Here is a 14514-nt window from a genome sequence, read left to right as displayed (position 1 = left end):
AAACCTTCTTTCTAATTACAAATTAGATAAGAATCTCACAAAAATATTATGAACGAATAGAGTTTTATCACGATCTAAGATTCAAGGAGGGCGGAAATATATCCTAAGGGATTTCACCCAATTCCAAATCAACCTAGATCATGAAAAAATTGATCAAGGTCATTAATATATGTGAAATCTCACTTTCTATATCATTATATTTCAATAATTATAAAAAGTCTGTTACAAGATTAGATGACTTATTCATATCCATCAATACATAGAAGTTATATCATAACTTATCTTAAGAAACATTATATGTCTAAATGTACACCTACATAAAGGTAATATACAAATTAACTATGAAAAAAATATGATAACTAGCATTTTGTTCAACCTATAGATAATAAAGGTAGTTGTTTCACATCAACGTTAGTTATCTCTTCTTCCAATATTTCTTGTTTTTTTCCACTTTAAACTTGTGTTCTTCCAATAAATCATATTCATATAACATCTCCAAAATTCTAACATTTTTTTAAAATCACAACCAAGTCAAACACAAAATTGATGTATGAAGCTCTTTTATTTGTGAGACAAGAGACCCTTCCCCACACAACAATTTGACTACTAAAATCTGTAAAAGTGTAAATAATTATTTTCAATTTTATAAAAGTTTAAATAATTTAAAATAATTACACATTTTTGTCTAAATAAAGACAATGTGTAAGTAATAGATGAAATTATTTTTTTTCACTTTGATTTTTTATTTAAATTATATTTTGAATGAATAAATAGATTTAGAGCCATGATAAACTCTTGAAACATTTCTATAAATAAAACAACTTAAATTAATTTTATAAATAAAACAGCTTAAATTAATTTTATATTCTATAAATGAAACAACTTAAACTATTTTTATAAAAAATTCTACCAAATTTTTAATTTAAATTTCTAAAAAAATTAATTAAATAAATAAATAAATTTACCTCATGATAAGTTCTTGAAACATTGCTATAAATAAAACTCGTAAATTTTCTATAAATAAAATCCGTAAACTAATTTTGTATTAGATAAATGAAACCAACTAAACTATTTTTATAAAATATTCTACTAGATTTTTAGTTAAAAATACTGATAAAAAAACAACAACAAAAAACAATTTCATCTATTACTTAAATTACAAAGTAAATAAAAAAATATTTCATTTGTTAATTAAATTACAAAATGAATAAACACACAAGTTCATCTCTTAATTAAATTAAAAAATAAATAAATACCATTTATCTCATCCATCCAAATAATTCAATTAAAATAAAAAAATTATCACCCACCTGACAATAAACCACTTTAAACCCATTGTTACTCATCATAAAAAACAAAACAATTCACGGAGTTGGGAAAGCTCATAACCGACGAATTACTCTGGACGTGTGATTGCCTTTTCAGTTATGGAATATTCAATCCCGATAATAATCCAAACAGATATTTATGCGTAGGTGGTATTTCTCGGTCAAACCCAACCTCTAGTATAAATACACACCTCTGTTATTTACATCCTCAGATTGCTCTCCATGTTCTCGACTCAAATATCTTTTGCCTGGATTACGAGGACGGACTCTGAGCGATTTCTGTGGTTACAGATAGACCGGTATGTTTTCTGCATTCTCCTATTTATTTTTATAAGGTTGTTTTCCTTTATCAGTGAAATTTGAACTCTGTGCACTGCAATGGTTTTGATCACAGTTTTATTTTTTGAGGATTCTGTTTATCAAAATATTTTTATGAGACTTCTTTTCTGCGGAGAGAATTTGTTTGTCTGTAGAGTTAGGGTCTTGGATTTCCTGGTTTGATTTAAGATTGCTTGGCAATTTTATGTTTTACACTTAAATTTATTGGGTGGCTTTCTGAATCTGGCGGCTCTGTTTTCTCAGTATCTCTGGAGCGAAAATGCTGTTAGTGTCTGCAGTAATCCCAAAGGAGGCAAAGCCTTTTGTCTTTGCCGTCTGTTCGTCTTCGGAATTTAGGGAAAATCTCCATTTCTGTGTCTTCCTATAGCCCTGCAAGGGATTTTGTTTATTAAATTCAAATTAGAAGAGGAACCTAATTTGGAATTCCAGGGTTAGGGTTTCCTTTCCTTTATAGGAGGTGGAGAAATGCCTAGTGTAAAATATGACACCTGTGATAAGGACAGGGAGCCCTTTGTTGAACTGGATCCCACTGGGAGGTATGGTCGCTATGAAGATTTGCTGGGCCGTGGTGCTATGAAGAAGGTATACCGAGCTTTTGATCAAGAAGAGGGTATTGAGGTTGCTTGGAACAAAGTGCCTCTGCAAAACCTAGATGATGTTTCCATACAGAGGATCTATGCAGAAGTCCGTCTGTTGAAATCTCTGAGTAAGAAGAACATAATTATGCTCTATAATGCATGGCTAGATAGAAAGACAAGTCATGTGAATTTCATTACTGAGGTCTGTACCTCGGGTACTCTGAGAGAGTACCGCCAGAAGCACCGTCATGTCTCAATGAAGGCTTTGAAGAACTGGGCACTCCAGATACTGGGAGGATTGCATTATCTTCATAATCATGAGCCTTGTGTAATTCACAGAGATTTGAATTGCAGCAATATTTTTGTGAATGGCAATAGTGGCGTTCTGAAGATTGGGGATCTGGGTCTTGCCACTACCCTGGTAAATGATCGTTGTGCACACACTGTTCTCGGTACTCCGGAATTCATGGCTCCAGAATTATATGAGGAGGAGTATAATGAGCTTGTAGATATTTATTCCTTCGGCATGTGCTTGCTGGAGATGGTTACTTTGGAAATTCCTTATAGTGAGTGCCGTAGCGTTGTTCAAATTTATAAGAAGGTGAGTTCTGACCTAAGGCCTGCAGCATTGGAAAAGGTTACAAATCAAGAAATGAGACAGTTCATTGAAAAATGCCTGGCTGCAGCACCAGTGAGGCCTTCTGCTGCAGAGCTTCTGATGGACCCATTTTTTAAAGGAGTACAAGCGGGAACCTATTAGATGCCAGGTTGTTTCACTGAACAGGAAAGATGGATTTCTGCCTGTTTATTTTGCCAATTTTTTTTTGAGATCTGCAATGTAGTTATAGATAACTATAACATAATGGGGGAAGATAAATCATATCAGATGTGTATAAATTTTAGAATAAGTTATTTTGCTAGATTCTTTTGATGTCTTTTAGTCTTGCAATTTGGAAAAATCGATAAATCATATTATATGTTTATAGATATATCTAATGAGTTATTTCGCCAGATTCTTTTGATGTCTTTTGGATCTTGCAATTTGGAAAGATAGATAAATAACATTATATGTTTCTAGATTTATAGTGGGTTGTTTCGTCGGATTAGGTTAGATTATTTTGATATTTTTTAGATTTTGCAATATAGAAAGTTTTGGAAAGGTTTTATATTTAATGCGCAAGGTTTTATAATCAGTGGGCATTTGAATGGTGAGGGGTAAATTAGATTATTTGGTTACTTTTTGATTTTATAATATAGGAAAGTTTTGTAATATGGAAAAGTATTTGAGATAAAATTATTTTGATCTTTAGTTTTTGCAATATGGAAAAGTATTTTATATATATTGATAAGTATTTTATATATATTGATTTGGATATTAAATTTATTAGCATTAAATTATTTTAAATTTGATTTGTTAGTAAAATAATTTATTATAAAATGGAAAATTTTTAATTAAAGTATTGTATTTTGTTTAGAATATAAAATTTTAAAATATTGATATTGTACAAATTTTAGAAACTTACTTATAATCTTGTAAATTATAAGGTCAAATACTTAATGCAATCTAATTCAACATTATAATTATGCATTTGAAAAGTGAATTCATTGTTTAGAATCAAGGCATAATCCAAACTTAAACTTTCATATATGTAGGAGAGGCTAAGCTACTTCAACCACCTAATATGAAACGTTTAGTAGAAAGTTGAAACCCCAATCTATGGCTATGTAGTTTGTAGGTAGTGTAAGAATCTCATACATTGATGTAAAGTATTAGAATGTCATTTAATAGCCAAAGTTAACATACAAAACAAATTTTAAGAAGTGAAAAAGAACTCAATGGTTCTAATTACCCAGTAGAACTCTCCATATTGCAACTTAGCACACATGTTACATGATTGTTTTATATTGACTTACAACCAACCACTAGTGTATATTAAAATAATATTTATGCTTTAAAGTAATATAATTTTTTGGACATGGTTAGAATGACTATGTGCCCATTTTGCCTCCACAATTATTAGAATTTGTTGAATTTCCAAGTACTCCTTTTAATTAGATTCTAGTTGTTTAATAAATTTACAAAATTATAAGTTATTTTTAATTATATTCTAGTTGTGTAATACATATACAAAATTATGAGTTATTGGTAGTTGATAATCTTTCCCTTTTCATAAAAACATAAGACAATGATACATGTATATTTATAAGATAAAGATTTTACAATCATTTGCATTTTTTTATTTATTGCTATATGTCCCCATACATATCACAACCATATATCAAACTCCATTTTTAAATTGTCTTTCCACTAATTAATTGTCATATGCCCCTATACATATCACAACCATTTATTGGTATACACTTTTAAATCAATTGTCTTTCCATTAATAAATTGTCATATGCCCCTATACATATATGAACCATATACCTACCCTCACTTTTAAAGGATGGAAACATAGTTTAGTTTTCACAAATTCATATTATAAAATTTCCACATTCAAAATGCATCTTTTGCAATGTGCTCATTTTGTAGAGCCACTAGATTTCATGTCTTTGTTTTTTGTTATATGGTAAATTTAAAAAATTGTAAGTTTATAATAATGGTAATATTTATCCTTTTGTTTCTATTCAATGATTAGAATTCAACTATCAGCTTTGTTCTTTGATATATGGTAAATTTTAAAAAATTAGAAATTGCTAGTATTTCTAATTTTATCTTTTGTTTCTATTCTAAATGCATGTAAATATATCATTTTTCTTTAACAACATGGAACACTATCTATGCTTACTTTTCAAGCATATTAATAAAATAAATGCCTTACAATCAATTGCTTTTCCCTAGGTTAGTTGTGATAGGCCCCCTTATACATGCATACCAATTGCCAAGAGAAGGAACATGTGTTATTTTTTCAAATGGATAACTTTTACATCATAAAATATCATGGAAACATGTTTGGTTTTTAAAATGGATAACTTTTACAACATAAATTATTCATATTTAAAATGTATCTTTTGCAATTTTTTTAATGAAATGGACTCGAATTTGTATTTTTATGAACATATTTTGAAATTAAAGTATACATTTGTTTCCTCCATCTATATGAAACGCATATAGGACTTAGGTGTGTTGTGGATGGATATTTTAAATTGTATGCATTGATTAAATAACATCATATATGCTTGTGTACCTAATATTTTTTCATTTAACTTTTTAGATGATTTCAAATTAGATTGACAGTTTTAATTTTTTTCTCTAGATACATTGCTAAAACTTCAAACTCATTATTAGTCTCATGATCTAATCCTCAAGAAAATTTTATTTTATGATTTCCTTAAGGTCCTTATGGTCCCTCTACACTCATTATCCCCCTGCATGCCTCACTGTCTTATAATGTGAAGTTACATCACATATTTTAACTGGGTGAACTCATTATTAGTCTCATGATCTAATCCTCAAGAAAAATTTATTTTATGATTTCCTTAAGGTCCTTATGGTCCATCTACACTCATTATCCCCCTACATGCCTCACAGTGACTTATAATGTGAAGTTACATCACATATTTTGATTGGATGAAATGTCTGGGTTTAGATTTGTAGGGGGCAGTACATTCACTCCATCCAAGATCATGTCATTCATGCTACACTAAAGTAATATTGTTGTGGCCAAATTTTTTTTTACAACTACAAATCAAATAAGAATCTCACAAAAGTTCCATGCATGAGTTCTATAGTAATCTTATATTCATGAACATTGGAAAAATATCTGTAGGGGTTTCACCCAATTCCAAATTGACCTAGCTCATATAAAAAAATTGATATAATTATATTTCAATAATAATAATAATAACTATTGTTGCAATATTAAATGACTTATCCATACCCATCAATACATGGAAGTTATACCACACCTATCTTAACAAACTTTATATGTTAGAATGTATATCCACATAACCTAAAATACAAATTAATTATGAAAAACATATTATAACTAGTTTGATAATTAACATCTTGTTCAGTCTATAAAAAATAAACATAATTATTTTACATCAACATTAATGATATTTTCTTTCAATATTTTTTTATTTTTCTAATTTAAAGTTGTGCGCTTCCAACAAATTATATTCCTATAACATCTAAAAACTATTACTATTACTAATAATAATCTAATTTTAACAAAATAATCAAATTAAATATATAATTATTTAAAAAACAAAAAACCACCTATATATATATAATAATTTATTACTAAAAATTATAAAAAATCATAAAAAAAAAAAAAAAAAAAATATAAATAAATATTTTAATTTTAAATAATATTATAAAAATATATCTTTCTTCTAAATAAATACCAATACCAATTAATACACTAACTTATTACCAACAATCCGCTTTCAACGCATTGTCACCCATTATCAAACCAAATTGGAAAAGTTCATAACAAAAGAATCACTTTGAATGTGTGATTTCTTTTCCGGTTATAGAATATCTAGTCCCGATAATTATCCAAACAAATATAATATGAATATGCATATTTTCCAATATTTTTATGATATAGATTTAAATATATAATTTATTAAAGTATTAAATTTGTTCCGGAATATCTGCTCCATATAGTATATTTTGTGCTTAGATATGAAGTGCATAATATTTTCTGATTAGATAGGAAGTGGATATATATTATTCACTATATACATTTATAATTTATAAATTCATAATTTATTTATTTACTCAGTTGATCTTTTGGTTTATTTAAATATTTTTTTTCCATTAAAATTTTCATTTCTTATTTTTTAAGATAAAAGTAAAGTATTGTTCAGTTTAATATTATTTTATGTTTTTATTTGTGTTGTAAATAAGATGCAGAAATTTATATAATTCCTAATATATTATCATTAATAAAATTTTATTATATTAATTATTTTTTAAATAAATTTTTAAATAATGTAATTATCAAAACATTTTATTTTTAGTATATACACATAGGATTTAGAAACTCGTCACTCATAATTTCTAGTGTATTATTATTAGTTTGATTTATAAAAGTTTAAATAATATCAAAACAATTTTTTTATAAGATTAATAGTTGTATCTATAACTTTTTATTCCAAAATTTAAATAAATATTTTTTAAATTTTAATATAATTATTTAAAAAAAAAAAAATAATTCATTTTAATTGGGAAAATCATATTTTTCTCCAAATCATAAACTTTTAAAATCAATGCGTGCATATTTGAATATTAAAAAAATATAAACATAAAAACAATTAAGGAATTGAAGTAATTTTAAAAAATTGGAAAGAAAAGAAAAGGTATCATACTTATTATTTCCTCTAGTGTATTTGTGATATGAGATTTGGATTTAATATATTTTAATGGAAAATAATAAAATATGATTATGTAAATGAAATAGAAAACTTCATCAAAGTCAATAAGACAAACTTACTACTTATTTCCATTTATATTGGTTTATTATATGTATTACTTTATAGTGAATTTTTCCTTGTTAATTGTCATTAATCCTTGAGAAACTTTTGATGTCTTTGACTTCTATTATCCTACACAAATCAAAGTATATCTACACATCATTTAAATAAATAAATCATGTGTAGTAACTATTTTTTTCCTTTTCTTATAAATTGAATTATGATTTTATTTATCAAATCAAAATACATTTGTTAACCATACTAAAAGTAGAAGGTTTAATTTGACAACATGCAATTCTCTATTATCAAAATAGATTGAATTACCTTTGTCACAAATTTGTTGAAATATAATTCTACAAACTAACTGAATAAAAAGTAATAAAATTAAATACTTTATTAATCAAATAGTAAATTAAATTAACTTATATTTCACATCTTCAACATTGGTAATGATTAGGTTTTCTTGAGAGTTTTCAAGAGGTTGAAAGCACTTATGGCAAGCACTTTACGAGAGAGATATACAAAGTCAATTAGACAAACAAGAAGGTCTTAGGTATCAAAAATATCAAGAACATTGTACTTACCCTCTTTTTCCTAATATTTTGGGAGCCAAATCATGTTTAACAATGTTTAGGTAAAGGTGTTATTACTGCTTGACAACACCATGCTAAGTTTCCATGGTAAGTTTTGAATTACATTGCCCTACGGAACATTCAGTAACCTTCAATACTTGATGTGAATCCCCTAAAGAGATCATGTGGAAAATATAAATGAATGGATAGATTAATGTCCCTAGGCCATTAAAATGGAAGAAATATTCACATGCACCATAATCAACAGCTCCAATTGATTAGAAATAGATATCTACAAACAAGAGCAAGAGAATTAATACACAAGACAAGACTACATTCAATCCAAGAGATAAATAACTCACAAGATGAAGTTGAAGTTTATCCATAAAAGTAGATAAGGCATGGAGAAGATAAAAAAGGAGCAGAGGCTAAGGACTGGGTGCATGGCCTATGGCCTCTGACATATGGCTCTATGTGGCCATACGAATGGCATAGAATATTAACCAAAGGGCCAATGCTCCATTAATATTTTTGTTTAATACAAAACAATCACACCAAAAATTTTGCAACTAAACGCTCCTCTAACTAGTCAAACCTGTGACCTGCGAGAGGATAATCAAAGTGCCCGAAAAGTGGAGTAGAGGCCAATTTGCTACCAAATTTGCAGAGGTGAGGGCTAATAGGTTGTAGTTGCTGAATAATTTAGAGAAGAGGGCATATTTTTCTCAATTTAAGCTTTTTTGACCTGAAGAAAAGACTAGATGGGGTTTTTTCAGCATTCTGGACACAACGACAATGTTATATTTGCATATTAAATCTTTCATGTTGATGTATTGATAATTTGAGCATATAATAAAGTGGTCACCACTAGAAGATGCACCGGAGACATAGCCCAAGATGGGTGAACTCCATTATCAATTTGCTTGTGTTTGATGTTATAATTTTTTCCTCTTCTTTTGTACTTTTGCAACCATGATCCATTGCCTCAAAGACATAAACTAGCTTGCAAATTGTTTAATGAAACCTTCACTTTTCATTTTTAGATCAATATCTCAGCTTGTTGGCTAGTTTACTAGCTTTCTAGGTTGGATGTGTTGACTAAGCCCTCCTTGGGCACTATGCTAGTGGGGGATGTCTTTGTTCCTCATAATTCCTCTTAGCTTAAGTGGAAAACATCCTCACTTTCCTCTTGGTTTTGAAATAGTGTTAGGAAAAGGGAATGAAAGTTGCAATGTATGAGGAAACTATCTTTGTGTTGAGTGGTTGTGATGTTAAGGAATGAATTGTTAGTCCAAAAAATGATGTGCTTAGGCTATGAAAGCTCCAATGAGATGAGAAATCCTTAGGTATCAAGAAAACATCTACTAAAAAATGCAATCAAGAGAACCTGTGTCAATGAGATAAAATAAATACCCTTTGTGTAGGTTATTTTGTCAATGTGAGAGTTGTATGTTTGCTTGATCTAAAATAAATGAGATTGATCAAAGGTTTGGAGGAGTAAGATTATCTTTGAAAGATGCAAGTGAAGGTGAGGAAGAAAGGAGCACTTCCTTGGCTCAATGGTCTTATGATAATGAGAGTCTCCAACAATAACCACAACACACTACTCTATATCCTTTAAGAAAGTGATCCCTAGATACATTGGTGGTGCTTCAATCTCATTATTAGTCATATGGCCTAATCCCTAAGTGAATTTTATTTTGTAATTTCCTTGAGGTCCTTGAGCAATCCCTCTACACTCATTATCCCCATGCTTGCTTCAGCAATCTCATAATGTTAATCTATGTCACATATTCTAATTGGATGCAAAATTGGATACGTGTTTGTATTTGATTTGATTAAGTGCTCGAATTAGGCTTGGAGAGGGTAATACATCCACTCCATCCAAGATCCTAACATGCATGCTATTGCAAACTAATATTGTTATAGGCAAATCTTCATTCCAACTACAAAACAAATAAGAATATCACAAAAATTCATGGATGAGTAGAGTTTTATCATGATCTAAGATTTTTGAAAGGTGGAGAAATATCCTTAAGGATTTCATCCAATTCCAAATTGACCTAGATCACGAAAAAATTGATCAAAGCCTTAAATGGATGGAAACTCTCACCATTATATTTCAATAATTAAAAATTAAAAATTAAAAATAAATGTTACAATATCAATGAGTTATTCATAATCATCAATACATAGAAGTTATACCATGCCTTATCTTAACAAACATTATATGCCCGAATGTACACCTACATAAGGGTAAAATACAAATTAACTATAGAAAAATATCACAACTAACATTCTGTTGACCTATAAAGAATAAATAAAGTTGTTTCACATCAACATTAATGATCTCTTCTTCCAATTTTTCTTTTTTTCTTCCACTTTAAACTTGTGCTTTTCCAATAAATTGTATTCATGTATCATCTAGAAAATTCTAATAACTTATAATAATAATAATTTATTTTTATTAAATCACTGTTAAGTTAGACACCAAATTGATATATGAAACTCTTTTAATTATGGGATAAGAGACCCCTTACACACAACAATTTCACTATTAAAATCTATAAAAGTGTAAATAAATATTTTCAATTTTATAAAAATTTATATAATTGAAAATAATTACACATTTTTCTCACACAATCTTGATGAAATCACTTATTTCAAATTGATTTATGTATTATTTAAAATAAGTTTTTGAATGCAAAAATAAATTCTAACACTGTGAAAAACTTTTAAAACATCAAATTCTATAAATTAAACAACTTAAACTAATTTTATAAAATCCTATCATTAAAATTACTTACAGCTGTTAATTAAACTAATTATAAAATTACTTACATCTACTAATTAAACTACTAGATGAATAGCTACTGTTTAGGTAAGCTAACCCAAAAAAAACTTCAATCAAAACTTATCACTGCCTAGCAGAAGACCACTTTAAACGCGTGGTCACCCATCATAAAAAGCAAAACAATTCAAGTTGGGAAAGCTCATAACTAACGAATCACTCCACGTGTCCGTTTTGGAATATTCAGTCCCCATAATTTATACGAAAGATATTTATGCGTAGCTGGTATTTCTCTGTCAAACCCAACCTCTAGTATATATATACACATCCGTTATTCACATCCTCAGGTTGCTCTGCCTGTTCTCGACCTAAATATTTTTTCTACGAGATCCAGACTTTGAGCGATTTCTGTGGTCACAGAGACAGGTATGTTTTCTGCATCCTCCTATTTGTTTTTATAACGTTGTTTTCCTTTGTCACTGCGTTTGGAACTCTGTGCACTGCAATGGTTCTGTTCACAGTTTTTTTTTTTTTGAAGATTCTGTTTATCGAAATAGGTTTACGAGATTTCTTTTCTGCCGACAGAATTTGTTTGCGTGTAGAGTTAGAGTTTTGGATTTCCTGGTTTGATTTAAGATTGCCTGAGAATTTTAAGTTTTACACTTCAATTTATTGGGTGACTTTCTGAATCCGGCCGCTCTGTTTTCTCAGTATCTCTGGAGCGAAAATGCTGTTAGTTTCTTCATTATTCCCACAGGAAGCAAAGTCTTCTGTCTTTGCTGCATGTTCGTCTTCTGAATTTAGGGAAAATCTCCATTTCTGTGTCTTCCTATAGCCCTGCAAGGGTTTCTGTTTATTAAATTCAAATTCTGGGGTTAGGGTTTCCTTTCCTTTTCAGGAGGTGTTGAAATGCCTAGTCTAGAATATCACACCTGTGATAAGGACAGGGAGCCCTTTGTGGAACTGGATCCCACTGGTAGGTATGGTCGCTATGAAGATTTGCTGGGCCGCGGTGCTATGAAGAAGGTATACCGAGCTTTCGATCAAGAACAGGGTATTGAGGTTGCTTGGAACAAGGTGCCTCTGCAAAACCTAGATGATGCTTCCATACAGAGGATCTATGCAGAAGTCCGTCTGTTGAAATCTCTCAGGAATAAAAACATGATTATGCTCTACAATGCTTGGCTCGATAAAAAGACAAGTCATGTGAATTTCATTACTGAGGTCTGTACATCGGGGACTCTGAGAGAGTACCGCCAGAAGCATCGTCATGTCTCCGTGAATGCTTTGAAGAATTGGGCACTTCAGATACTGAGAGGATTGCATTATCTTCATAATCATGAGCCTTGTGTAATTCATAGAGATTTGAATTGCAGCAATATTTTTGTGAATGGCAATAGTGGCGTTCTGAAGATTGGGGATCTGGGTCTTGCCACTACACTGGGAAATGATCGTTGTGCACACACTGTCCTCGGTACTCTGGAATTCATGGCCCCAGAATTATATGAGGAGGATTATAATGAGCTTGTAGATATTTATTCCTTTGGCATGTGCTTGCTGGAGATGGTTACTTTGGAAATTCCTTACAGTGAGTGCCGTAGCGTTGCCCAAATTTATAAGAAGGTGAGTTCTGATATAAGGCCTGCAGCATTGGAAAAGGTTACCAATCAAGAAATGAGACAGTTTATTGAAAAATGCCTGGCAGCAGCACCAGTCAGGCCTTCTGCTGCAGAACTTCTGATGGACCCATTTTTTAAAGGAGTACAAGCGAGCACCTATTAGGTTGCCAGCTTGTTTGACTGAACAGCATAGATGGATTCCTGCCTATTTATTTTGCCAATTTAGTTTTGAGATCAGCCTAATTTTTTAATAGTTAATGTGAAGAAAATGTTGTTATAGTTAACTATAACAAGATAGATGGATTCCTGCCTATTTATTTTGCCAATTTATTTTTGAGATCTGCCCAATTTTTTTAATAGTTAATGTGAAGAGAATGTTGTTATAGTTAATTGTAACACAATCTAAAGATATTATGATAATAGGTCGTGTATAGATTTATAATTCGTCATTTAGCTCTATCTCTTAGATATTGCAATTTGGAACGGTGGATAATAGATATTGCAATTTGGAACGGTGGATAAATTATATTAGAGATGTGTATAGATTTATAGTGAGTTATATTGCGAGTTGTTTTATATATAATTTAGATTTTGCAATTTGGAAAGTTAAGGAGAGGTATTATATTTACTGGATTTGTTTAAATAGTGGGTTGTAAATAGATGTGTATGGATTTATAATTGGTTATTTAGCTATGTTATTTTGATCTTTCTTAGATCTAGTAATTTGGAAAGGATAAATATATTAAATGTGTATAGACTTACAGTGAGCTGTATTGTCAGTTGGTTTATTAGTTTAGATTTTGCAATTTGAAAAGTTATGGAAAGGGATTATATTTAGTGGGTATTTAAATAGTGGGTGGTAAATAAAATTATATGGTTATTTTTTAGCTTTTATGTTATAGAGAATTTTTGTAATATGGAAAAGTATAAATTATTTGGATCTTTCTTACTTTTTGCAATATGAAAAAGTATTTTAGATACAGTAATTTGGGTATTATATTTATTGCCACTTATTCTAAATTTGATTTGTTGGTAAAATAATTTATTCTAAAATGGAAATTTTATCAATTAAAATATTGTATGCTTTGTTTAGAATATAAATTTTTAAAATATTGATATTACATAAATTTTAGAATTTTTTTTAAAATTCTTGTAGATTATAAGGTTAGATTCTTATATAATACAATTTAATTGGACATTATAATTATGCATTTGAAAAGTGAATCTATTGTTTAGAATCAAGGCCTAATCCAATCTTAAAATTAGACATGTAGGAGAGGCTAAGCTACTTCAACTTCCTAATATGAAACATTTAGTAGAAACTCTAAACTATGACTATGTGGTTTGTAGGTGGGGTAAGACTCGTAGAGATTTCAGGTGGTGTAAACTATTAGAATGTCATCCTAGAGCGGGAGTTAGCCTACAAAGCAAATTTTGAGAAGTGAAAAAGAATTCAATGGTTTCAACTACCCACTTAAATTGAGTATTGCAGTATTGCAACTTAGCACATGTTTCATTATTGTTTTACATTCACTTACAACCACCATTTTATATTAAAACGATCTTTACGCTTTAAAGTAATACATTTTTGGACATGGCTAGACTTACTGTGTGCCCATTTTGTATCCACAATTATTAGAATTTTAGTTGAGTTTCCAAGTGCTCTTTTTAATGAGATTCTTGTTGTGTAATACATTACAAAATTGTAAGTTATTTTTAATTAGATTCTAGTTGTGTAATACATATACAAAATAAGTTATTGATAATTGATTAGATTTTTATTACAAGTTTATGTTGATATAATATTTCCCTTTTAATAATAACATGACAATGGTACTTTCTTTTCAAGCATATTTATAAAAG

The 14514-nt window shown here is 29.4% G+C and overlaps 2 pseudogenes across 2 annotated transcripts; both read left to right on the top strand.

Moving 5' to 3' along the window:
* Window positions 1-1494: 1494 nt before the first annotated feature.
* On the top strand, window positions 1495-3177 carry LOC149201316 (putative serine/threonine-protein kinase WNK11 pseudogene; annotated as a pseudogene). Its single transcript, XR_016253416.1, has 2 exons — window positions 1495-1627; window positions 1911-3177. The product of XR_016253416.1 is annotated as a putative serine/threonine-protein kinase WNK11 pseudogene (transcript).
* An 8156-nt stretch (window positions 3178-11333) lies between these two features.
* On the top strand, window positions 11334-12984 carry LOC149201315 (putative serine/threonine-protein kinase WNK11 pseudogene; annotated as a pseudogene). Its single transcript, XR_016253415.1, has 2 exons — window positions 11334-11458; window positions 11744-12984. The product of XR_016253415.1 is annotated as a putative serine/threonine-protein kinase WNK11 pseudogene (transcript).
* The last annotated feature ends 1530 nt before the right edge of the window (window positions 12985-14514 follow it).

The sequence above is a fragment of the Pinus tabuliformis genome, chromosome 2_1 (genome assembly GCF_031772625.1).
Source record: "Pinus tabuliformis cultivar Carrire ecotype Pingquan chromosome 2_1, CPIR1, whole genome shotgun sequence".
Taxonomy (NCBI): domain Eukaryota; kingdom Viridiplantae; phylum Streptophyta; class Pinopsida; order Pinales; family Pinaceae; genus Pinus; species Pinus tabuliformis.
Note: the sequence above shows the minus strand (reverse complement) of the source record. Positions and strands in the feature narration are given on the sequence as shown.